This window comes from Lithobates pipiens, unplaced genomic scaffold (assembly GCF_037356315.1).
Source record: "Lithobates pipiens isolate NorthernLeopardFrog02 unplaced genomic scaffold, aLitPip1_a1.2 Scaffold_16, whole genome shotgun sequence".
Lineage (NCBI taxonomy): Eukaryota > Metazoa > Chordata > Amphibia > Anura > Ranidae > Lithobates > Lithobates pipiens.
In genome coordinates, this window is record NW_027507748.1 from 210,613,737 (window position 1) to 210,640,091 (window position 26,355).

General features: G+C 46.8%; 1 pseudogene; it reads left to right on the forward strand.

Annotated features, from left to right (window-relative positions):
- Nucleotides 1-24,807: 24,807 nt before the first annotated feature.
- LOC143986336 (U2 spliceosomal RNA) lies at nt 24,808-24,889 on the forward strand (annotated as a pseudogene).
- Nucleotides 24,890-26,355: the final 1,466 nt, after the last annotated feature.

Genomic DNA, 26,355 nt, shown 5'->3' on the forward strand with positions numbered 1-26,355 from the left:
GGGACTGAAAGATTGTGGGATATGTAGTTTCCTCACAGGAAAATGTGGTTCTCACATTACAGATGGAGGTTATACATTAACCTGTGCAGTGCCATACTGCATGCCTCATGTTTGGATACAAACATGTAAGTTGGGCTTTGTACAGAGTACCCGCTCGGGAGGAACCACACACACAGGTACTTCAGTAGTGTATTCAATTTTATAGTGACTGTTCAGAGTTCTAGTGATAACAATAAGATAAAGATATGGCACACAACACAGGAAAAGCTTCTGTAGTGTGATTTCACAGTAAGGTTACCACAGGACGGCCCCTGCTGGAGTGGTGGCAGTTGTATAACCGCAACTCACTTCACTGAGAGAGAGATCTTGAAAATGCTCTTTCAGTACCAGATAGTGTTCCCTGAACTATTGCTATTCAACAAGAACCTTTCCCTTGACTAAGTACTGTCCCTAACCTGGTGCTTAAAGTAAGCCAAAATGGCATGGGACCCCCTGTTTAAAGGCTGCCTTGTTAAGGTGGCTGCTGACCTCTTGTAGGAATTTGTCATCAAACCAGACACATGCCCCCCCCCAGAGAAGATCAACAGAGTCCATAAGGGGACAATTTCCCTTATTACACTCCTATACCCCTATAGCTTCAGCGCTGTTCCACCTACAGGCAGGAAGGATGTCTGTACCCGCCTGCAAACATAAATTGCTGAAACCAGAATGTGAAAATGTATTCTACTAGGCTGTGCAAATAGGTCAACAAATAACACCATGAAACTATATCATCAATGCCTTTAAGAGCAGTAGTGTATAGCAGGATCCTATATGTGGCTACACACATCTTACATGTTTAAGTGCCCCAGGAATTACAAACCTTGGTCACTCCCACATGCAAAACACAAGTTCTCCGTGAAAATTTGAGCCATGAAAAGTTGAGGCCACCCATCTCCTTAAATGACCAATTGTGAGGAACGGCGAATAGGGAAGAAAGGAAGAAGCTTAACTTACTATGGCAAAGGCAAGATTTGCATAATACAGCACTTTGGATTTTGAGACTCCTAGTCGATTTGAATGACTACCCGCACATACACCAGGACAACTGTACATGTCTGCTATCTGGTGGTCATAAATTTCCCAACACGTCTGTTTCAATGCCCACTGCACTGTTGGACTAGTTACAGTGCCTTGTGAAAGTATTCGGCCCCCTTGAACTTTTCAACCTTTTGCCACATTTCAGGCTTCAAACATAAAGCTGTAAAATTTTTATTTTTTGTGAAGAATCACCAACAAGTGGGACACAATTGTGAAGTGGAACGAAATCTATTGGATTTTTGAAACTTTTTTAACTAATAAAAAAATGAAAAGTGGGGCATGCAAAATTATTCGGCCCCCTTGTGTTAATACTTTGTAGAGCCACCTTTTGCTGCGATTACAGCTGCAAGTTGCTTGGGGTATGTCTCTATCAGTTTTGCACATCAAGAGACTGAAATTCTTGCCCATTCTTCCTTGCAAAACAGCTCGAGCTCAGTGAGGTTGGATGGAGAGCGTTTGTGAACAGCAGTTTTCAGCTCTTTACACAGATTCTCGATTGGATTCAGGTTTGGACTTTGACTTGGCCATTCTAACACCTGGATACGTTTATTTGTGAACCATTCCTTTGTAGATTTTGCTGTATGTTTGAGATCATTGTCTTGTTGGAAGATAAATCTCTGTCCCAGTTTCAGGTCTTTTGCAGACTCCACCAGGTTTTCATCCAGAATGGTCCTGTATTTGCCTGCATCCATCTTCCCCTCAATTCTAACCATCTTCCCTGTCCCTGCTGAAGAAAAGCAGGCCCAAACCATGATGCTGCCACCACCATGTTTGACAGTGGGGATGGTGTGTTGAGGGTGATGAGCTCTGTTGCTTTTACGCCAAACATATCGTTTTGCATTGTGGGCAAAAAGTTTGATTTTGGTTTCATCTGACCAGAGCACCTTCTTCCACATGTTTGGTGTGTCTCCCAGGTGGCTTGTGGCAAACTTTAGACGAGACTTTTTATGGATCTCTTTGAGAAATGTCTTTCTTCTTGCCACTCTTCCATAAAGGCCAGATTTGTGCAGTGTACGACTGATTGTTGTCCTATGGACAGACTCTCCCACCTCAGCTGTAGTTATCTGCAGTTCATCCAGAGTGACCATGGGCCTCTTGGCTGCATCTCTGATCAGTCTTCTCCTTGTCTGAGCTGAAAGTTTAGAGGGACGGCCAGGTCTTGGTAGATTTGCAGTGGTCTGATACTCCATCCATTTCAAAATGATCGCTTGCACAGTGCTCCTTGGGATGTTTAAAGCTTAGGAAATCTTTTTGTATCCAAATCCGGCTTTAAACTTCTCCACAACAGTATTACGGACCTGCCTGGTGTGTTCCTTGGTCTTCATGATGCTCTCTGCGCTTTCAACAGAACTCTGAGACTATCACAGAGCAGGTGCATTTATACAGAGACTTGATTACACACAGGTGGATTCTATTCATCACCATCAGTCATTTAGGACAACATTGGATCATTCAGAGATCCTCGCTGAACTTCTGGAGTGAGTTTGCTGCACTGAAAGTAAAGGGGCCGAATAATTTTGCACGCACCACTTTTCAGTTTTTTATTTGCTAAAAAAGTTTAAAATATCCAATAGATTTCATTCCACTTCACAATTGTGTCCCACTTGTTGGTGATTCTTCACAAAAAATTTAAATTTTATATCTTTATGTTTGAAGCCTGAAATGTGGCAAAAGGTTGAAAAGTTCAAGGGGGCCGAATACTTTCGCAAGGCACTGTATTTTAAGCTAAAGGTTAAGTGTTATTCTACACATTGTGTTGAGTTTCAATTCAACATGTAGCACTCTTTAATTTTAACCACCTCAGCCCTGGAAGGATTTACCCCCTTAATAACCAGGCCATTTTTTGCGCTACGACACTGTGTAGCTTTAACTGACAATTGCAGAATCGTGAGACGTTGTACCCAAACAAAATTGACGTCTGTCAAATAGAGCTTTCTTTTGGTGGTATTTGATCACCTCTGCAGTTTTTATTTTTTGTGCTATAAACAAAGAGCGATAATTAAAAAAAAACATTTTTTGCTATAATACATATCCAAACAAAAAAAAAAAATATTTATTCATAAGTTTAGGCCGATATATATTCTTCTATATTCTTCTACATATTTTTGGTACAAAAAAAATCGCAATAGGCGTTTATAGACTGGCTTGCGCAAAAGTTATAGCATCTATATAATAGGGGATAGATTTATGGCATTTTTATATTTTAAATTTTTTTACTAGTAATGGCGGTGATCTGCGATTTTTAGCGGAACTGCGACATTGTGGCAGACAGATTGGACACTTTTGACACTTTTTTGGGAGCACTGACATTTATACAGCGATCGGTGCTATGAAAAACCACTGATCACAGTGTAAATGTCACTGACAGGGAAGGGGCTAACACTAGGGGGCGATCAAGGGGTTAAGTGTTCCCTAGGTGTGTTCTAACTGTAGGGGAGATGGGCTGCCAGGAACATGACAGAGATCACTGTCCCCGATCACTGAGAACAGTAGATCCCTGTCATGTAACCTGTCAGAACGGGGAATCGCCTTGTTTACCAAGGCAGTTCCCCGTTCTGCCTCTGTAATAGGCGTTCACGGGTCGACAGCAGACATTGACCCACGGGCACACTCTATTGGGATTTGTGCAAGAGAGATGCCTGCTCTATGTTGCTGTATGACATCAATAGGTGAAATCAGATTGGTTACTATGCATTAAGATAAAAAGCCTTCTGTGTGTAGCAGCCCCCATAATACTTACCTGAGCCCCATCTCTATCCAACGACATCTATGAGTCCCTCGGCCGTCTGGGACTCTCCCTCCTGATTGGCTGAAAAACAGCAGCGCCATTGGCTCCTGCTCTGTCAATCAAAGTCAGTTAGCCAATCAGGAGAGAGGAGAGGAGGGCAGGGCCAAACCGCAGCTCCGTGTCTGAATGGATACACGCTGAGCAAACTGTTGGTGCTATATAATTCCTATATAATAATAATAATACACGGAGCTGCAGCTCGGCTCAGGTGCCTTCATAGTAAGCTGCTTGCTCTGGGGGCACTCAACATAAGGGAGGGGCCAGAAGCAGCAAAGAGGGACCCCAGAAGAGGAGGATCAGGGCGGCTCTGTGCAAATCCACTGCACAGAGCAGGTAAGTATAACATGTGTGTTATTTTAAAAAATAAAAAAATAAAAAATGGGACTTTACAATCAGTTTAAGCCCTAAACAGACCATTGGGTCTAACAGCAGTGCTCCATCCAGCAACACCTTTCCTCAGCCCAAGGGAGGAGACACTGAGCTGCTCTAATGACAAGATGTAAAAAATAAAATTGTAAAAAAATAAAAATTAAAACAATTGAATGAAAATTATTTATTTATTTTTTACATATTGTCAACAGTCAGTATCCCTAATCACTGCCATGCCAATTATATGATGATGCTGTACACCACTGGTGACAGTATGTAAAAAAAATTGTGAATTTTATTTTTATTTAATTTCTTCATTTTCCAAAAACTTTTGACAAAAAAAAAAAAAATACAACTTCATAAAATTCATCATTCCTCTTACTAAATGCCTCATTCTGTCTATTTTCCTAAAAGAGGTAATTTTTACAGTCCTGGCATTTTGGGACCTCAAAAAATCGGATCAGTAAAGCATGATTGATCAATATTCAAATATATATACCATAGTTCGTAGATGCTATAACTCACAAAAAACTATTATTATACAAGTATTGGGATTTTTGTTTTATTTTTTTTTTACCAAAGTCATGTAGTAGAATACATTTTGGCCTAAATTTATGAAGAAATTTGATTTTTTATTGGATATGTTTCATAACAGAGAATATAAAATATGTTTCTTTTTTCAATTTTTTTTGTATTTTTTTTGTTTATATAATAAAAAATAAAAAAAAATTAAAAAAAACAGTAGGGGTTAAATACCACCAAATGAAAGCTCTATTTGTGTGAATAAAAAATATCAATTTCATTCGCATACAATGTTGCATGGCTGCACAATTGCCAGTCAAAGTAGCACAGTGCTGAATAGCAAAAAATGCCCCGGTCATAAAGGGGGTAAAACTTTCCAAGGCTTAAGGGGTTAAAAAAATTATATATATGTATTAGAGCTTTAGGTGTACATTAAAATTCTGTTCTTCATTTTTAAATACAATTTTTACTTTCAAACCTGCTTCTACCATGGGCTTTCCATCTCCATCCTACCATCTCCAGCCTTGGGATGCACATGAAAGTGGGAGATATAGTAAACTGTCATGCTTAGTGCTCATTTATGCATTAAAAGTAAGGATCGGTTTAAAAATGGAGAACAGCATTTATTGTACACATACATTTGTAATGAATATGGATATTTTTAGATGACATTAAAGGTGAAGTAACCCTTTAAAGTGATACATACAATACATTATTATTTTTTATTTACGTATGAAGACCCTGTTTAGTAACTTCTGTTCAATGGTCTCATGATGTTTCTTAGGCTTTTTCTGTCCTCAGGGAAAGATCAGATGGAGGAGTTTCTAGTACTTTGCCTATTGAATCCCCTTCATCCCGGAAGGAGATACAGCAGCAGTAGTTGGAACAATCATGAATTCCCGACACGACTATGCAAATTCCCTCTACCTAGGACTTCCCAAATACCAAATTTCACATCTACAAATCGTCTAGAACACAGCAGCCAGACTAGTAACTGTAAAAAACCCTGGGAATCAATCACCCCGTCCCTGAGGACCCTACATTGGCTAGCTATGAAGGACCGGGTTGCATTTAAGATCCTCTGCCTCACTCACAAATGTACACAACCAGAACCTCCTCCACATCCCCAAAACCCATTATAAATTAAAAGGAGAACAAAGGTTCGCAGTCCAAGGACCACGGCTATGGAACGCTCTACATCCGTTCAGAAGAAAACCATCTGGCCTTCAGGAAGAAGCTCAAGACCCATTTCTTCTGAAGGTCCAGATGGACACTGGTGGCAAAAGCGCCTTGAGGCGATTTAGTTTGCATATGTAGTGCTATATAAGTTATTCATTTATTCATTCACTATAAATCTGTGCCTGCACACCGCTGATTGGTGCTGAGCTAGTCCCATCACATAAAACAAACAGCTTTCAGGATAGAGAATCAAAATAAATAATTAATACCATTAGGCTCGGTTCACACAGGAGGCGGCACGACGCGGCACGACGCGGCACGACTTGCCACGCCGCGACCTGACAAGTCGCCCCCGTTCTGTACTACGGAACCGTTCTAAGAGGAGCGACTCGAGTCGTTCCGACTTAGAAAAAAGGTTCCTGTACTACTTTTGGGCGACCTCGGGCGACTTGCATTGACTTCTATACAGAAGTCATTTGCAAGTCGCCGCTGAGGTCGCGGCAGGTCGCGGTGCGGCAAGTCGTGTCGCCCCCTGTGTGAACCGAGCCTTAAAGTGTTGTTAAAGCTTATTATGTTTATTTGCAATAACATGGTGTAGCTTGAGTTTAAGTTGACTGACAACGTTCACTTTTTTCACACTGTAAAGATATCTAGAGGAAGTTCTGCTAATCACAGACTGAGTCACACGCCTCCAGCCTATGTCTATGGTGTGTATGTATTGGGACAAATAGGGAGATAATGCCTCCATCGATCATCATCTTATATTCCTCCCCCATAGTGTTTAATAATACGAGGATATGTAGAAAGAAAGAGGGGGGAGTCTTATCTACCACTGTGTATACACCCACATGTGTGACTCTTTGGTCACGTGGTCTGCACAGATAAGAAAAAGGAGGAAATTAACAGCTTAGAAGGGAACTGAAACTGAAGCATGCTCAGTAAATGTAGCTTCTGTAAAGAGTTAAATGTAGAGTTACGGTATCTCAGTGATGGTCACGCTGTCTGCTGGCCATAGGCTGGAAAATTTCTGTGTGGGGTAAGACAGAGAAGGGAGGAGGGTCTTAAGTCCTGTACATATGGGCCGGGTGTTGGGAGACATCGGCTGGTTCAAAGAAAACAGCCGACATTGAGCCCATGTGTATGCCACCCCGTCCGACAGAGGCCGGCCAGTTTGGCTGGCTTCTGCCTGATGTGCATACTGGATAGCCAGCAGCTGACAGACTCTGAATGGCAGAGAGCGCTGTTTTGGTGGGGGCATCAGAACACAACAGCTCAGCAGGGAAGATCACTATACTAAATTTGCATAGTTAGTACAGTGGCTCCGACCACAGCTGACAGTTTTTTTCAGTTGAACGAAAAAAAAAAATCATAGTGTGTACCAAGCTTTAGTGGCAGGACACTGTAGCAAGTGTTACTGCTGAGTGTATTCTGACGGTGGGGAAATCTCCCCTTGTGAGAATGCAAAGGCTCAATGGGAGGTTTTCCCCCATTCACCTTGAGTGCCTGGATGGCGGGATCAAGTCATTTTCTTTTGTTGAACCAGCAGGTTGAATAAAAGACCGTGACTCGTGCGTGACCTACCTTAGGATGAAAGCCAGGAAACAAACCGTTTCAGAAAAAGATTTCAACCATTACAGCCTTCATGTCTCTTTTAGGACCGGCGTTCTTTAAGAAAATAATAAGTATAAGTTATTTTACCAGAAAATATTTGTTTACTTGCTATATTCATAATCCAGTATCTGAATCACTTTTTTAGAGAAAAAGCAAGCAGCAGACTGTCTCTCTGCCTGAGAAAGGGTACTGTAGTACTAGTAGCAGAGACCTGGTCAGTGCTGGTGTCACGTCACATTCGGCTACCTGTCACATTTTGTTACCCGCTGGAGTGCTCATGATCGACGCCGCCATATGCGTTCCAACACAGGGCCCCTTGCAGGCTCGCTCCGCTCGCCACGCTTCGGGCACGGCCTCGCTTCACTCGGCATAATTATAATCTAATTCTATGTCCACTTGTATGGTGGGGCTTGAACCTGGACTCAGGGGTGGAATGCATATGGCAGCGCCGCGCATACGCAGTCCGGCGGGTAGCCAAATGTGATGGGTCGCCATATGTGATGAAACACTAGCACCAGCCATGTTTGTTTCTTTCACCTTTAAGTTGGAGAAGTCAAAAAAAGGTGAAGGAGAGGTGGATGGTAGTGATGGACGAACTTCCGACGGGACGTTTCGCGAACGCGAAACGCGAACGGACACAAACGTTCGCGAAAACGACCGTTCGCCGCGGGCTCCATTGACTTCAATGGGAGGCGAATTTCGCAAACCTTTAGGTCGAATTTGCGGCCACGGGGTAATTATTAGGGGGTAGCACGTAGTCCCACCACCTGGACAATAGCATAATACATGTATGAGGTGAATTTGGGATCGATAACTACAAGCATTTTTTTTTTATTTGGGAAATTGTTCTGACAATTCAGGACTATGGAGCTAATGAAGGCAATGGAGGAGAGGGAAGGTCAGGGACCAGGGTAGGCAAACAAGAGGGTGCAGGAGATACAGAGCACTGACAGCAGCACCGTAATACAGAGCACTGACATCAGCACCGTGACATACAGCGCTGACAGCAGCTCCGTGACATACAGCGCTGACAGCAGCTCCGTGACATACAGCGCTGACAGCAGCTCCGTGACATACAGCGCTGACAGCAGCTCCGTGACATACAGCGCTGACAGCAGCTCCGTGACATACAGCGCTGACAGCAGCACCGTGACATACAGCGCTGACAGCAGCTCCGTGACATACAGCGCTGACAGCAGCTCCGTGACATACAGCGCTGACAGCAGCTCCGTGACATACAGCACTGACAGCAGCTCCGTGACATACAGCGCTGACAGCAGCTCCGTGACATACAGCGCTGACAGCAGCACCGTGACATACAGCGCTGACAGCAGCTCCGTGACATACAGCGCTGACAGCAGCTCCGTGACATACAGCGCTGACAGCAGCTCCGTGACATACAGCGCTGACAGCAGCTCCGTGACATACAGCGCTGACAGCAGCTCCGTGACATACAGCGCTGACAGCAGCTCCGTGACATACAGCGCTGACAGCAGCTCCGTGACATACAGCGCTGACAGCAGCTCCGTGACATACAGCGCTGACAGCAGCTCCGTGACATACAGCGCTGACAGCAGCTCCGTGACATACAGCGCTGACAGCAGCTCCGTGACATACAGCGCTGACAGCAGCTCCGTGACATACAGCGCTGACAGCAGCACCGTGACATACAGCGCTGACAGCAGCTCCGTGACATACAGCGCTGACAGCAGCTCCGTGACATACAGCGCTGACAGCAGCTCCGTGACATACAGCACTGACAGCAGCTCCGTGACATACAGCGCTGACAGCAGCTCCGTGACATACAGCGCTGACAGCAGCACCGTGACATACAGCGCTGACAGCAGCTCCGTGACATACAGCGCTGACAGCAGCTCCGTGACATACAGCGCTGACAGCAGCTCCGTGACATACAGCGCTGACAGCAGCTCCGTGACATACAGCGCTGACAGCAGCTCCGTGACATACAGCGCTGACAGCAGCTCCGTGACATACAGCGCTGACAGCAGCTCCGTGACATACAGCGCTGACAGCAGCTCCGTGACATACAGCGCTGACAGCAGCTCCGTGACATACAGCGCTGACAGCAGCACCGTAAGCAGCCCCAGGAGGAAGTCAGCACAGCACAGGGATGGTGTGATCCCCTCATAATAAGAACCCCCAGGAGGAAGTCAGCACAGCACAGGGATGGTGGGAGCCCCTCATAATAAGAACACCCAGGAGGAAGTCAGCACAGCACAGGGATGGTGGGAACCCCTCATAATAAGCAGCCCCAGTAGAAATATGACACCGCTCAACCTCTTCAAAGAGGAGGGTAGGGGCATATAGTACGGTGTGCTTTTTTGGGTCAGGGAAGTGAGCCAAATGAATTAAGAAGGTCTGTGTGCTTGATTCCAAAAATTGTTTATAGACATATACATGGTCTACTGATCACATGTGTTGAATTCCTCCGAGATCCATGCCTCATTCATTTTTAGAAATGTGAGGTAGTTAACACTGTGGTGAGCTAGGCGAGTACGCTTATCGGTCACAATCCCCCCTGCTGCGCTGAACGTCCTTTCGGACAGGACACTGGATGAGGGGCAAGCCAACAGTTCGATTGCAAATTGGGCAAGCTCTGGCCAGAGGTCAAGCCTGCCCACCCAGTAGTCTAGGGGTTCATCACTCCTCAGAGCGTCCACATCGGCCGTTAACCCAATGTAGTCGGACACCTGACGGTCTAGGCGTTCCCTGATGCTGGATCCGGATGACACCTGTCGATGGGTCGGCTGAAAGAATGACCTCATATCCGAAGTCACCAACACATCTTCAAACCGGCCTCTTCTTGCAGGCGCTGTTGGATTGGTACCCGCAAATCCTTCTCTGGGAGTGGGAATTGCTCCTCTGCCAGCGCACGCAAAAGCAGAATGCAGCATTTCTCGAAGCAAGGCCTGGAAGTGCTGCATTCTGACAGCCCTCTGCGACGGCGGTAACATTTCCGCCATTTTGTGTTTGTACCGGGGGTCTAAGTACGTTGCCACCCAGTACTGGTCCTTGACCCTCATGCTTTTTATACGGGGGTCCCTATTAAAACACTGGAGCATGAAGGCCCCCATTTGCACTAAAGTGGAAGCGGTGTGGTGGCCTGGCTCCTGCTCATCATCCAGGATAATGTCGTCCTCTTCATTCTCCTCTCCCCATCCTCGCACAACAGGGATCCCAGAAAGGTTTAAAGCATGCTCTTCTTGCTCCTGCTCATCCGCCCCGGCACCATCCTCCTCTGACTCCTCATCAGACTCCTGTTGTTGACTTGTCTCAGATAGAGTAGCCCCCCCTGGGAATTCATCCAGCATTGCGACTTCCTCATCTTCCCGCTCCTGCTCCTCCACAGCCTGATCAATGACACGACGCAATGCACGCTCCAGAAAGAAGGCATAAGGTACCATGTCACTGATGGCGCCATGGCTGCGACTGACCAGTTTGGTGATCTCCTCAAATGGCCGCAGAAGTCTGCATGTGTCGCGCATGAGCAGCCACTGGCGCGGTGAAAAAAAACCCAGCTCCCCAGAACCGTTTCTTTCGCAGAGTTCATACAGGTAGACGTTAACTGCACGTTTCTGCTGGAGCAGCCTATCAAGCATATAGAAGGTTGAGTTCCATCGCGTCGGGCAATCGCAAATAAGACGTCTGACCGGCAGATGGTGTCGCCGCTGAATGTCAGCAAGGCGAGCCATGGCCGTGTAAGATCTTCTGAAATGGGCCGAGATTTTCCTTGCCTGCCGCAAGATGTCCTGGACCCCAGGGTATTTGACAAGGAATCGCTGCACGACCAAGTTTAAGACGTGTGCCATGCACGGCACGTGCGTGATTTTGCCCTGTTTCAATGCGCTAAGCAGATTGGCACCGTTGTCACACACCACTTTACCAACTGTCAAATTGAGCGGTGTTAGCCACTCATCTGCCTGTGAACGCAAAGCTGAAAGGAGTGCCGGGCCAGTGTGGCTCTTTGCTTCCAGGCACAACAGACGCAGCACGGCATGGCAACGTCTCACCTGGCATGTGGAATAGGTTCTGGGGAGCTTGGGCGGTGCAGTGGAAGAGACGCTAGCAGCGGAAAAGGAGGAGGCAGCTGAGGAGGAGAGGGAGGAGGATGGAGTAGGAGGAGGAGAAGAAGAGTCAGGCCTGCATGCAATCCGTGGCGGTAAAACCAAATCTACACGGGTGCCACGGGTTACATGCTTGACGGCCGTCAGAAGGTTCACCCAGTGGGCAGTAAAACTGATATACCTTCCCTGCCCGTGTTTGCTAGACCACGTGTCTGTGGTCAGATGTATCTTGGCACCGACACTGTGTGCCAGAGATACATTCACTTGCCGCTGAACATGGCCATATAGCTCTGGGATGCCCTTCTCTGAGAAATACTTCCTTCCTGGGACCTTCCATTGTGGTGTTCCAATGGCCACAAATTTGCGAAAGGCCTCCGAGTCCACCAGTTTATATGGCAGTAGTTGGCGGGCTATGAGTTCTGACAAGCCAGCCGCCAACCGTTGGGCAAGAGGGTTATCCGGCGTCATCATTTTTTTACGCTCAAACATTAGGCCCACGGAAGCCTGCCTTTTTGCAGAAAAATGTGAGCTTGGCGTGATGGAAGGTGGAGTGGAGGACAATTGTGAGGAGAGAGGAGAAGGAGAAGTAGAAGACGAGGCTGGACGGTGAGAGCCTGCAGTGTGGCTTTGTGTGTTCCGTTGCTCCCACTGGGCTCGGTGATGGCTGCTCATGTGCCTTCTTAAGGCGGTCGTCCCTAGGTGAGTATTGGGCTTACCGCGACTAACGCGTTGACTGCAAAGATTGCAGATGGCAACGCTATTGTCAGCAGCGGACACGTTAAAAAAAGCCCACACTGCGGAGCCATGTGCCGGTGTCCTGGGAGCGCCAGATGTGACCGTACATGGTCGATGACTCGCTCCTGATACATTTGCAGTCTGCTTTGTCCCTGCTGTGCAATGTAAGTCATTGCTGCTTCTCCTCCCTATCTGCTGGTCCATATCTCCCTCTGAACTCCCCTCCTCTTCCTCTCTTGTGGGCACCCACGTGACATCACTAGACACGTCATCATCAACGTCACCTTCCCCACCGCTATAAGTAGAGTAGGCAGCAACACCGGGGACCAACCTCCTCCTTGGGCTGATCTGGGTACTGGCGTCAGACTGCTGAGTAGCGCTTGTTGCTACCTCCTCTTCCTGATCCAATACCAAGAGTGGCTGCGCATCAGAAATGTCCTCTTGATATGGATCGGAAAATAATTCCAGTGACTCAAGCGGAAGGTATGTGGTGGTGGTGGTGGTGGTCGTGTTGTTGGTGGTAGTGTCTTTGGGGGTGCACATAGCAGAGAGTGAAGAAGAGGGTGCAGATCGAGAGGATGAGGAGGGTGCAGAAGAGTAAGGCTGAGCGAGCCACTCAACCAAGTCTGGTGCATCCTTTAAAGTAATTGAACGCACCTTCTGCAACTTCCCACTTTGGCTCAAGCCTGTTGCTCCTGCCCTACCCCTACCACCCCTGCGGAAGGGCCTGCCTCTTCCTCTGCATGTCATTTTTTAAATGACCCTGTGACAAAACTCTTAGTCCCTATACCGCTGAAGGACTGCTGCAGTATAGGTGAGCGGTCAGCAGTGGTGCACGTCAACCCTATCTATTGTGGACCTATAGCGGTCCTTACAGAACAGCAGACTGTACCGCACTCAAGCCTATGTACCGTAGCACCCTATACCAAGTTACCAGTCCTTATAAGAACTTTTGTGGACCAAGCAGGTTGTGTATTAGTGTTTAGCAGACTGTACGTCAGTCCCTATACCGCTGAAGGACTGCTGCAGTATAGGGCAGCGGTCAGCAGTGGTGCACGTCAACCCTATCTATTGTGGACCGATAGCGGTCCTTACAGAACAGCAGACTGTACCGCACTCAAGCCTATGTACCGTAGCACCCTATACCAAGTTACCAGTCCTTATAAGAACTTTTGTGGACCAAGCAGGTTGTGTGTTAGTGTTTAGCAGACTGTGCGTCAGTCCCTATACCGCTGAAGGACTGCTGCAGTATAGGGCAGCGGTCAGCAGTAGTGCACGGCAACCCTATGTATTGTGGACCGATAGCGGTCCTTACAGAACAGCAGACTGTAACGCACTCAGGCCTATGTACCGTAGCACCCTATACCAAGTTACCAGTCCTTATAAGAACTTTTGTGGACCAAGCAGGTTGTGTGTTAGTGATTAGCAGACTGTACGTCAGTCCCTATACCAATGAAGGACTGCTGCAGTATAGGGCAGCGGTCAGCAGTAGTGCACGGCAACCCTATGTATTGTGGACCGATAGCGGTCCTTACAGAACAGCAGACTGTAACGCACTCAGGCCTATGTACCGTAGCACCCTATACCAAGTTACCAGTCCTTATAAAAACTTTTGTGGACCAAGCAGGTTGTGTGTTAGTGTTTAGCAGACTGTGCGTCAGTCCCTATACCGCTGAAGGACTGCTGCAGTATAGGGCAGCGGTCAGCAGTGGTGCACGTCAACCCTATCTATTGTGGACCGATAGCGGTCCTTACAGAACAGCAGACTGTACCGCACTCAAGCCTATGTACCGTAGCACCCTATACCAAGTTACCAGTCCTTATAAGAACTTTTGTGGACCAAGCAGGTTGTGTATTAGTGTTTAGCAGACTGTACGTCAGTCCCTATACCGCTGAAGGACTGCTGCAGTATAGGGCAGCGGTCAGCAGTGGTGCACGTCAACCCTATCTATTGTGGACCGATAGCGGTCCTTACAGAACAGCAGACTGTACCGCACTCAAGCCTATGTACCGTAGCACCCTATACCAAGTTACCAGTCCTTATAAGAACTTTTGTGGAACAAGCAGGTTGTGTGTTAGTGATTAGCAGACTGTACGTCAGTCCCTATACCAATGAAGGACTGCTGCAGTATAGGGCAGCGGTCAGCAGTAGTGCACGGCAACCCTATGTATTGTGGACCGATAGCGGTCCTTACAGAACAGCAGACTGTACTGCACTCAGGCCTATGTACCGTAGCACCCTATACCAAGTTACCAGTCCTTATAAGAACTTTTGTGGACCAAGCAGGTTGTGTGTTAGTGTTTAGCAGACTGTGCGTCAGTCCCTATACCGCTGAAGGACTGCTGCAGTATAGGGCAGCGGTCAGCAGTAGTGCACGGCAACCCTATGTATTGTGGACCGATAGCGGTCCTTACAGAACAGCAGACTGTAACGCACTCAGGCCTATGTACCGTAGCACCCTATACCAAGTTACCAGTCCTTATAAGAACTTTTGTGGACCAAGCAGGTTGTGTGTTAGTGATTAGCAGACTGTACGTCAGTCCCTATACCAATGAAGGACTGCTGCAGTATAGGGCAGCGGTCAGCAGTAGTGCACGGCAACCCTATGTATTGTGGACCGATAGCGGTCCTTACAGAACAGCAGACTGTAACGCACTCAGGCCTATGTACCGTAGCACCCTATACCAAGTTACCAGTCCTTATAAAAACTTTTGTGGACCAAGCAGGTTGTGTGTTAGTGTTTAGCAGACTGTGCGTCAGTCCCTATACCGCTGAAGGACTGCTGCAGTATAGGGCAGCGGTCAGCAGTGGTGCACGTCAACCCTATCTATTGTGGACCGATAGCGGTCCTTACAGAACAGCAGACTGTACCGCACTCAAGCCTATGTACCGTAGCACCCTATACCAAGTTACCAGTCCTTATAAGAACTTTTGTGGACCAAGCAGGTTGTGTATTAGTGTTTAGCAGACTGTACGTCAGTCCCTATACCGCTGAAGGACTGCTGCAGTATAGGGCAGCGGTCAGCAGTGGTGCACGTCAACCCTATCTATTGTGGACCGATAGCGGTCCTTACAGAACAGCAGACTGTACCGCACTCAAGCCTATGTACCGTAGCACCCTATACCAAGTTACCAGTCCTTATAAGAACTTTTGTGGAACAAGCAGGTTGTGTGTTAGTGATTAGCAGACTGTACGTCAGTCCCTATACCAATGAAGGACTGCTGCAGTATAGGGCAGCGGTCAGCAGTAGTGCACGGCAACCCTATGTATTGTGGACCGATAGCGGTCCTTACAGAACAGCAGACTGTAACGCACTCAGGCCTATGTACCGTAGCACCCTATACCAAGTTACCAGTCCTTATAAGAACTTTTGTGGACCAAGCAGGTTGTGTGTTAGTGATTAGCAGACTGTACGTCAGTCCCTATACCAATGAAGGACTGCTGCAGTATAGGGCAGCGGTCAGCAGTAGTGCACGGCAACCCTATGTATTGTGGACCGATAGCGGTCCTTACAGAACAGCAGACTGTACTGCACTCAGGCCTATGTACCGTAGCACCCTATACCAAGTTACCAGTCCTTATAAAAACTTTTGTGGACCAAGCAGGTTGTGTGTTAGTGTTTAGCAGACTGTGCGTCAGTCCCTATACCGCTGAAGGACTGCTGCAGTATAGGGCAGCGGTCAGCAGTAGTGCACGGCAACCCTATGTATTGTGGACCGATAGCGGTCCTTACAGAACAGCAGACTGTAACGCACTCAGGCCTATGTACCGTAGCACCCTATACCAAGTTACCAGTCCTTATAAGAACTTTTGTGGACCAAGCAGGTTGTGTGTTAGTGATTAGCAGACTGTACGTCAGTCCCTATACCAATGAAGGACTGCTGCAGTATAGGGCAGCGGTCAGCAGTAGTGCACGGCAACCCTATGTATTGTGGACCGATAGCGGTCCTTACAGAACAGCAGACTGTACCGCACCCAAGCCTATGTACCGTAGCACCCTAGACAGACCAAGTTACCAGTCCTGATAAAGAGCTTTGTGGAACAAGTGAGTTGTGAATGATTAGCAGACTGCAGCAGAAGGGCAGCAGTCAAGTATAATATTCTTTCTATATTTGGAAGAAAGAATATTATACGTGTACAAGCCTATTACCGTACCACTGATACCAGTCCTGAAAAGAACCTTTGTGGAACTAATAGTAACAGCAAGTCTTTAAAATTATCCTCACTGCCTGACACACTGCTTCCTGCCTGTCCCTATACAAATTGGCAAAAAAGAGTAGGCTGGAACGATTAGCTGGAACAGCTCTTTTGTGGACCTGATAGTAACAGCTAATGATGATGATGATGATGATGATGAAGAAAGACTAATCTGGCTGAGCTGTCCCTAAAATAGCAGCATACAGCGCTCTGTCCCTTTATCTAAACTGACAAAAGAAACTCAGGCTGCTGACCTAACACCTATACCAGTCCTGAAAAGAACTTTTGTGTACCAAATAGCTAGCGTTTTCTCTGTCCCTACTCCACACAGGATCCTTTCCCTACAGTGACAGAAGAAAGAATGTAAAATGGCCACCGGATCGGGTGTATTTATAGGTTAGGGGGAATGTCCAAGTGTCCATGAGCTGTCATGTCTCAATTGGTTGTCCTGTAACACATGATAAACGTGTCACGAAAGGTTAAAGTTCTTGTATACATTAAACACGTAAGTCCGCCGGGGCGAACGACGGAAAAAGGCGTTCGAACCCGCGGACGGCGAAAGTCGGAAATTCGCCGCGAAACGACCGCCGGGCGAACCGTTCGGCCATCACTAGTGGATGGTAACAGTGCAATAGCTTGTGGAATGAGTTCCTATCTGCTGTTTTTTTACAATGAATCAGCTACCTAGAGACAGGGTTCATATTAGAGATCTATTGTGCCCTTTAAAAACATATGATAAAATCTTACAAAGCGATAAAGAGCATAAAAGGAAATCATAATGGCTTTCAGAGTTTTACTGACAGCTATAAAACAGGCTCACTGTCATAAAATATGTGGGAAATAAATTCTACAAGAAATAAGCTAACTATACACCCTTTATGATGAAATTTTGTGGCAAGATAGAAGTTGTTAGTAGCAGTTTTATGGATATCTACAGTGGTCAAAGTAAATGATCACTTGACATTCACAATTGCTAGAATAATTCAATAAACATCACATCATAGTCATTCTTCTCCCACACTGCTCCTACACTTCCTTGACCATGGTAAACATTTAGAAATGTAACAGCCGGCCCCAAAGAGGCTTGTGACACTGCTATAGACAGGTGCATCTAGCTAGTCTGGCACTAGGTGGTAGTCTGGTTACAGAAAGTAGTGTTATTAGGTGCTAGGCCCCATTTAGTCAGAGCCCACCTGCGTGATGTCATGGGTGAGTCGGTGCCCACATATAATCCAGGTTGGGGTGGCCTAGTGCACTCGGGGCTTTGGAGCCAAGCACCTCTCACCAGCACAGATGTAACCAGCATATGGAGGCTCTGTATAGGGCAGAAGGCTAGGGAAGAGTAGACCTGAACCACAGGAGAGCCGGCTGTAGACTTTCTGACCATTATGGAGGATAGGGGCTATGGTGGATTGCAAAAGACCTTTTAGGCCAGGCCAAGAGTTGCCTGAGGCATAGCTCCCAACTGTCCCTTATTTTGAGGGACTGTCACTGATTTGGAGCAAAGTTCCTCTGTCCCTCTTTCCTCCTCATGTCTCCCTCATTTTCATCTGATCTACAGTGCCTTGCGAAAGTATTCGGCCCCCTTGAACTTTTCAACCTTTTGCCACATTTCAGGCTTCAAACATAAAGATATAAAATTTTTATTTTTTGTGAATAATCACCAACAAGTGGGACACAATTGTGAAGTGGAATGAAATCTATTGGATTTTTGAAACTTTTTTAACTAATAAAAAAATGAAAAGTGGGGCGTGCAAAATTATTCGGCCCCCTTGCGTTAATACTTTGTAGAGCCACCTCTTGCTGCGATTACAGCTGCAAGTTGCTTGGGGTATGTCTCTATCAGTTTTGCACATCGAGAGACTGAAATTCTTGCCCATTCTTCCTTGCAAAACAGCTCGAGCTCAGTGAGGTTGGATGGAGAGCATGTGTGAACAGCAGTTTTCAGCTCTTTCCACAGATTCTCAATTGGATTCAGGTCTGGACTTTGACTTGGCCATTCTAACACCTGGATAAGTTTATTTGGGAACCATTCCTTTGTAGATTTTGCTGTATGTTTGGGATCATTGTCTTGTTGGAAGATAAATCTCCGTCCCAGTTTCAGGTCTTTTGAAGACTCCAACAGGTTTTCATCCAGAATGGTCCTGTATTTGGCTGCATCCATCTTCCCCTCAATTTTAACCATCTTCCCTGTCCCTGCTGAAGAAAAGCAGGTCCAAACCATGATGCTGCCACCACCATGTTTGACAGTGGGGATGGTGTGTTGAGGGTGATGAGCTGTGTTGCTTTTACGCCAAACATATCATTTTGCATTGTGGGCAAAAAGTTCGATTTTGGTTTCATCTGACCAGAGCACCTTCTTCCACATGTTTGGTGTGTCTCCCAGGTGGCTTGTGGCAAACTTTAGACAAGACTTTTTATGGATATCTTTGAGAAATGGCTTTCTTCTTGCCACTCTTCCATAAAGGCCAGATTTGTGCAGTGTACGACTGATTGTTGTCCTATGGACAGACTCTCCCACCTCAGCTGTAGTTCTCTGCAGTTCATCCAGAGTGATCATGGGCCTCTTGGCTGCATCTCTGATCAGTCTTCTCCTTGTCTGAGCTGAAAGTTTAGAGGGACAGCCAGGTCTTGGTAGATTTGCAGTGGTCTGATACTCCTTCCATTTCAAAACGATCGCTTTTACAGTGCTCCTTGGGATGTTTAAAGCTTGGGAAATCTTTTTGTATCCAAATCCGGCTTTAAACTTCTCCACAACAGTATTACGGACCTGCCTGGTGTGTTCCTTGGTCTTCATGATGCTCTCTGCGCTTTCAACAGAACCCTGAGACTATCACAGAGCAGGTGCATTTATACAGAGACTTGATTACACACAGGTGGATTCTATTTATCACCATCAGTCATTTAGGACAACATTGGATCATTCAGAGATCCTCGCTGAACTTCTGGAGTGAGTTTGCTGCACTGAAAGTAAAGGGGCCGAATAAATTTGCACGCACCACTTTTCAGTTTTTTATTTGCTAAAAAAGTTTAAAATATCCAAAAGATTTCGTTCCACTTCACAATTGTGTCCCACTTGTTGGTGATTCTTCACAAAAAATTAAAATGTTATATCTTTATGTTTGAAGCCTGAAATGTGGCAAAAAGTTGAAAAGTTCAAGGGGGCTGAATACTTTCGCAAGGCACTGTATATAATTGTATATAAAATGCACTATTTATCTTTTAAAAAGTGTTTCCCAGTGCTAAATATTTCATTCAATTTATAAATTGCTGCATTTGTAAATTTCAAAAGCCAATATAAAAGAATAGTAGTGGGAAAAAAAAGCACTTGTGGGTTTAACTAATTATTTAAAAAAATAAAAATAAACCTCCATTAAGGGGGCATGGCAGAGGTCCTATGCCTACATATGTTTGCTAATAGGCATCCCTCATTCCCATCTCAAAAAGTTGGGAGGTTTTTCCCCGTAGGGTACTGGGGAGGTGTACTTATGGAGAAGGTGACTGCAGAGATTTAATTTCAGTGAGTAATAATGACCCCTGTTAGAAGGAAAGACTATTAAAGGGAGATGGGCTGTCTAAACTGTTACATATACTTTCACATGTGACTAATGTGGACCATCCAACGGCTGGTCAATGGGTTAGATGCTGAGCTTTTTTTCAAGTCCCCTGCGTGGGATTTCCAAGCGCCCTGATAGGGTGTTTCATCTCTGTTTGACAGACAAGTTTTCGTGTCTAACTATAGATTGTAGTTGATATGACGATACGTTATTTTTCTGATAATGCCTGCCATTGATATACTGATCTCACCCACCTGCGTTGTGGGACTTTACCTTATCTATATCTTGATAGTATTGTTCGGATACGAGTTACTTTCTTTTTTTTTTATGTAAACTCAGTAAAAACATTGGAATAGAAATCTTGCATGCAATGGGCCTCAGTCAACAAAAGTAAATTGCAAGGAACTATGGCAAAATTCCACAGAGTTTGAGATCCCTGGTTTTCTCATTTTCTTTCCCAAGGAACTTCAACCATCACCTTGTTGAACTGTAAATTTTGGAGCGGCTTCAGTCAGGGCCTCTGGGCTGGGGTAACCCCCGATCGCCTCTCCCCCCCCCCTCTTCCTTTTATCTCCCATTTGTCTCTTTTCTCTTTCTCTGTTCCCTTCTTTTTCCTTCTATCTCTACAACACAAAGTGCTCATTGGCACTATTATTACACTGGGGCCAGGTCTCTGCCCAAGATCCTTGGGATAGCACCACCGATATGGTCTGTTACAATTTTCAACTTTCTTGTCTTTTGCTGCTTTTTATACGGATGATTACAAGACTCTTTGGCACTATATCATTGGTTATTGAACACGTCAGTGATAAGCAATGTAAACCTGTATGTTTCCAATGTTCTCACCTATTGTATTTGTATGTTTTTGAATTAAATAAAAAATCATTACATGCATTTAAATGTGCCTGGAAATGTCCTCTAAATGCATTTATACCAACTTAGGCTTGACAGTGCCGGTGTGAATGAAGCCTTATACTGAAAGGATGCACTTTAGCTAATTGTTATATGTCGGTTGAGGTAAAGAGTTCATGTTATCTTTGGTTGAGAGAACAGCCTTGACAGTGTAAAGAGAAACTAGTGAACTGCCAATCCTCTCTGCTTTTTAGTTAGAAGAAATGCACTGCAGGGACAACTATCTATACCAGTGATGGCGAACCTTGGCACTCCAGATGTTTTGGAACTACATTTCCCATGATGCTCACACACTCTGCAGTGTAGTTGAGCATCATGGGAAATGTAGTTCCAAAACATCTGGGGTGCCAAGGTTCGCCATCACTGATCTATACGTTTAAACCCATTAAAATATCAATCTTTTCTGAAAAAGGCTTCAGTATTTCCTAATCACTCACCTGGAGCAAGCACACAGACAGCAAAGTCACATTGAATTCGAACTCCTGATTTACTTGTGTTTGGTGCCACTGTACTCAGTGGAGCAGCAAACACAATTGTACAAGAAAATTGTATAATGTATGGCCAGCTTTATAAATATTTATCTAACCTCGGTCAGTACCTGGGAGGGGGGCGTTCAGAAGGTAACTTGGGAGGGAATAAATGTTTGGGGAGCTAGTTCAGTAGCGTTGTCCTCCTGGGGCTGCTGCCCCTGGGAGACAGCCAGTGTGTGTTACTGAGAAGAGTTGCCATTGGGCCTCATCAGGTGTGTGGCTGAGGGCTTGAAGGAAGTGTGACTAAATAATATTTGCTGGAGGGCATCACCTATGAAGGCTGGTCTGGAGAAGGATTCTGATCGCCCTCACTGGAGAGTGTCACATGGGGGCTGGGTGGCTGACAGCTGTCCTTGGACATTGTGAGTAGGACCTTGATCTGGTATCCCAGGTGTGCTTGTGCTTCGGGGTACTAAAAGCCAAAGGTTGCTACAGACAGTGACCGCTCTTACAGAGTTTGAGTTTAGCTCGCTACCCCCCCCCCCCTCCTCCAGTAAAGACTGCTGCTAGAGGATCTGTGATTGGAAGTCTGTCTTTCTGTATTTGCTGACATTCCTGGAGTATCCTGCACCCTCATCCCTCTCTCCTGTATAGCGGCAGGCTCCTGAAGAGCACAAGCTATGTTTTTCAAAGTTAAAGCTTTACCCAAACTACAGTTTGGTTTGGGCCTATTTGACTAAATTTGGCTTCTGTGTCAGTCTGACTGGACTGTGAGATGTTCAGCCTGGCCACAGGGGGCACTGTCTCTGGTGGCAGGTGTGGAACTATGGTCTGGTTAGGTGCTTGAATTATTTCCCTCTCAGAGTCAGGTCAGTGGGAGTGGCGGTCCCACTGTGCCCTCTGGGAGAGGGTATCTAAGACACGGACATCACGTGGTTCTGGGTTCTGGTCCAGTATGCTGTGCTGAGTATATGGTTCTGGTCCTCCTGACCAGCCCCCAGGAAGGTTATGGCCTGGGGTGCGGTTCCACCCAACTTTGATGACTCGGGCTGGCTAGCCCAAGGCAAGGGAACTGAGGAAGGATTCTGAGGTGGATGAGTGCTGTCTCCGGTCCGGGAGAGACCCAGTGTACTTCGAGCATTCCAAGGGAGGACTCTTTAGAACAACAGCGTGAGGTTGGTTTTCTTAACAAGAGCCTGAAAGGGCTGAAGTAACCGAGAGAATCTGGTCTTGGGGATATCGCCAAGTGGGCTGAAAGGTCCAGGTATCCTACAAGTGTTCTACCGCTTAGTTTCCCTACGTGTTTTGCAACAACGTCGGTGATAAAGACTTTGTTCCGGAGTAAGCACCTTGTTGGCTGCTAGGCCTTGTGAGAGAGGGACTGTCCACCCTGAGTGTTCATCCAGCTGTGAAAGGCTATTCTCTGGATGCAGTCAAAGTAAGCAAGTTTATAGACTTTGACATTGAGAGTACCTGAACTTTTCTTTCCAACCCTCTGATCCCAAGTTAAAAGACTGTTCAATGGTTGACGTTTGCAAATAAAATCCATTCAACTGGATCTATTGTCAGTCTCAAGTTACTCGGCCATCTACCACGGGACATCCCCTAGACATGTCACAAGGAGAACGAAAGGTAACGGTAAGCCCAAAAATAACCAGCAGCTCCTTCGGGGTTAGTGCTACACCTGTTTGAAGCACTGCAATAAATCTACAAAAAAAAACATCCCTAGACCAAGGGTGTCAAACTCATTTTCAGCGAAGGCAGCATCAGCATTATGGTTGCCTTACATCAGGAACCCCCACCAATAGAAGTTAAGACTCCCTCACCCTCCTTTACATCACAGTGCACACCCTTACCGTGCTGAGGTAGCTGGGGGGCTTATCTGGGAAGCAGAAAGTGTAGGGTCTCTGAGACCAGGGGAAGTGTAGATTACCTTTACCTTGATCTTGTGGGAATGTGGCGATTACCCTTACCTTGTACTGCTGCTAAAAAGAAGCTGGGGGCGTATCTGGAAAGCAAAAAGTTTAGGGTCTCATCTGAATGCCAGGCGAGGTGGAGATGAGAGGGTGCTGTGTCTGCACAAAGAGCCGCAGGATCTGTAGGAGGAGTTCTGCCCTCCTCTGCTGCTCACAAGTAAGACAGGGAGGGGGCAGTTAGAGACATGCAGGATCTGGTGAAGGAGTTCTGTGCTTGGAGCTTGTGGCTAGGCCTGACAGCCTCTGAATTGGTAAAGGAGAGCTGGGTCACATTCAGTGGCCCCTCCAGAGATAAGAACTGCACTTGCTTCAGGTCAGGGACACGAAAGGTGCCGGTTCACACTGCTTGCACATTAAATTGTGGAAGGCAGCTGTCTAGCTGCGGTAGAGGCAGTGCAATCTGCATTTCAGTGCACCACACAGTTCCATTTTGTCGTTTTCTTTATTGTGGTAACTATATTTAAGTACCGTATTTATCGGCATATAACACGAGCCAGCGTATAACACGCACCCCAAGTTTAGGAGGGAATTTTAAGGAAAAAAACTTTTAGGAGGGAAGTTTAAGGAAAAAAAAACCTTACATTTAAATGCCCATCAATGCAGCCTTATCAGTGTCATTTGCAGCCTTGCCTCCAGTGTCCATTGCAGCCTTGTCAGTGCAGCCTTGACCCAGTGTCCATTGCAGCCTTGTCAGTGCAGCCTTGCCCCCAGTGTCAATTGCAGCCTTGTCACATAGTTGCCAACATTGTAAAAATAAAGTTTGTGGACACTTTTTTGGCAGTAGGCGGAGTAGTGTTATAATTAGGGGGCAGGGCATGCGGTTATAGGCGTGGCATAGAAAAAGGTGAAAATGCAGCACGTGCAGCAAAATACGGGCGTGGTTTACGTAAAATAGTGGGCGTGGCTTACATGGGGCATGGCTCAAAGGGGTGTGGTTAGAGTCTGAGATGAATGCGGGATGGAGAGGGAAAGGGGGGAGAGGGAAAGGGGGGGATGGAGGGACAGCAGCTCCCGATCCTACACCACAATAGCAATATGTGTTTTCCAGAGTTTGACAATCAGTAGATAAAGATACTCCAAATACCTGGTGTTAGCACTTCAATCATCCCGGCACCAAGATTGTTATGGTGTAAGGATGATTGAAGCACATTATTTCTATTATTACATTGTAATATGAAATTAAATCATTCAACTCACCATAATGTAGAATCAGTGGGAGCCATGAGCGCGTCACTAGCCACGTTGCCTGCCACCAGATTCCATCAGATGTCCCAAGCAGAGTCTGTCCTTACATCAGGTGCCCCATCAGAGGTACCTTCTCGGTATCGCTTCTCGGCCTTTTGGCTAAGATCAAGTGTAGTATCTGTTCTTATCAGTTGCCAATAGGTGGCGCTTGTTTACCGTCCCTGCTCTACGGCGAGGTGGAGTAGGGGTGGCGGTTGCTATGCAAAGCCTGTTGGTGTAAAGGTGACCCGGACTGGTTTGTAGCCGGTTCGGGAAGCCTCCTGATGAGGGCGGAGAACCACTGGTCGGCGCCAGGGGAGGGGACCCTGGCAGACCGGCTTGGATTGTGGCAGCTTTAGCCCCAGTCAGTTTTTCGGGAGGGAACGCTTAGCTCTTCTGTTCCAGCAGAGGGGCGGCCGGTACCTTTCGAATATAATTAGGTAGGAGTGACGGGAGTGAGGGTTTGACCTGATGGCAAAGGGTCTCACTAAGCTCGCTGATCTCCATGCCTTTCTGGCTGTGGTGGGGGCTGTCGTGGTCTGGGCTGGGCTGTCGGGGATGCTTTTGTTGGAAAGCCCATGGTGATGTGCCCCTGGAGTGGCAGTCCAGGGGTGCCTTCTTTCACTGTGCGTCAGCACTTTGATTTAGGCACCTAGGTCACGTCACCATTACACGCTTTTTTTACACCTGCCTCTAGGGCCCGGCCTTTTGGCTAGGACCAGAGGAATTTTTGATTCCTGGCCGGAGGGCCGGCCATTGTATTGCACAATGGCCACTTTTCACTCTCCTCTTCACTATCCCTTCCTCACTTTTTATTTATTTTATTTGTGTGTGTTTGTCACTGTTTGTCACTTCACGTTTTGATTAGTAGGGTGTCGGTCCTCGGACCAATCCTGAACGTCTTGTGGGAGAGCGGACATAGGCCTTCTGGCTTGGTCCAATCTCCATGAGGGGGGGCCTACCTTCGGGGAAGCCCCCACAGTACCAAGTACCTAGGAGGTTCTGCTTCGGCAGTCCTCCCGGGGAAAGGAGGGCTTCCGGTTTCGTCCGGGGCCCACTTGTTGAGTCTGGTACCTCAGTCCCCGTCTGGAGCCTAACGCCCCGGGGGATCAGGGTATGGTCCTTCTTTTGGAGGACATCAGGCACCCGTCTGCACTTTTTAGTGTTTCACTCTTTATGTGTGTGCACTTTTTTTATGCACCGGGTGGAAGTTTTTTGGGTGTGTTTGCACGCCATGGGCTTTTTCAATAGAAAAAAATCAGAGGTACCTTCCTCACATCTGTGTCCATCAGCGGAGCCCCTCCTTACATCTGGTGCCACTCTGACATCCAGACTGCGCCCTCTGACATCCAAGACTGCCCCCCCACATCCACAGACCGCCCCCCCCCCCGACATCCACAGACCGGCCCCCGACATCCACAGACCGGCCCCCACATCCACAGACCGGCCCCCACATCCACAGACCGGCCCCCACATCCACAGACTGGCCCCCACATACACAGACTGGCCCGCACATCTCCAGACTGGCCCCCAAATACACAGACAGGCCCCCACATACACAGACTGGCCCCCACATCTCCAGACTGGCACCCACATACACAGACTGGCCCCCACATCTCCAGACTGGCCTCCACATACACAGACTGGC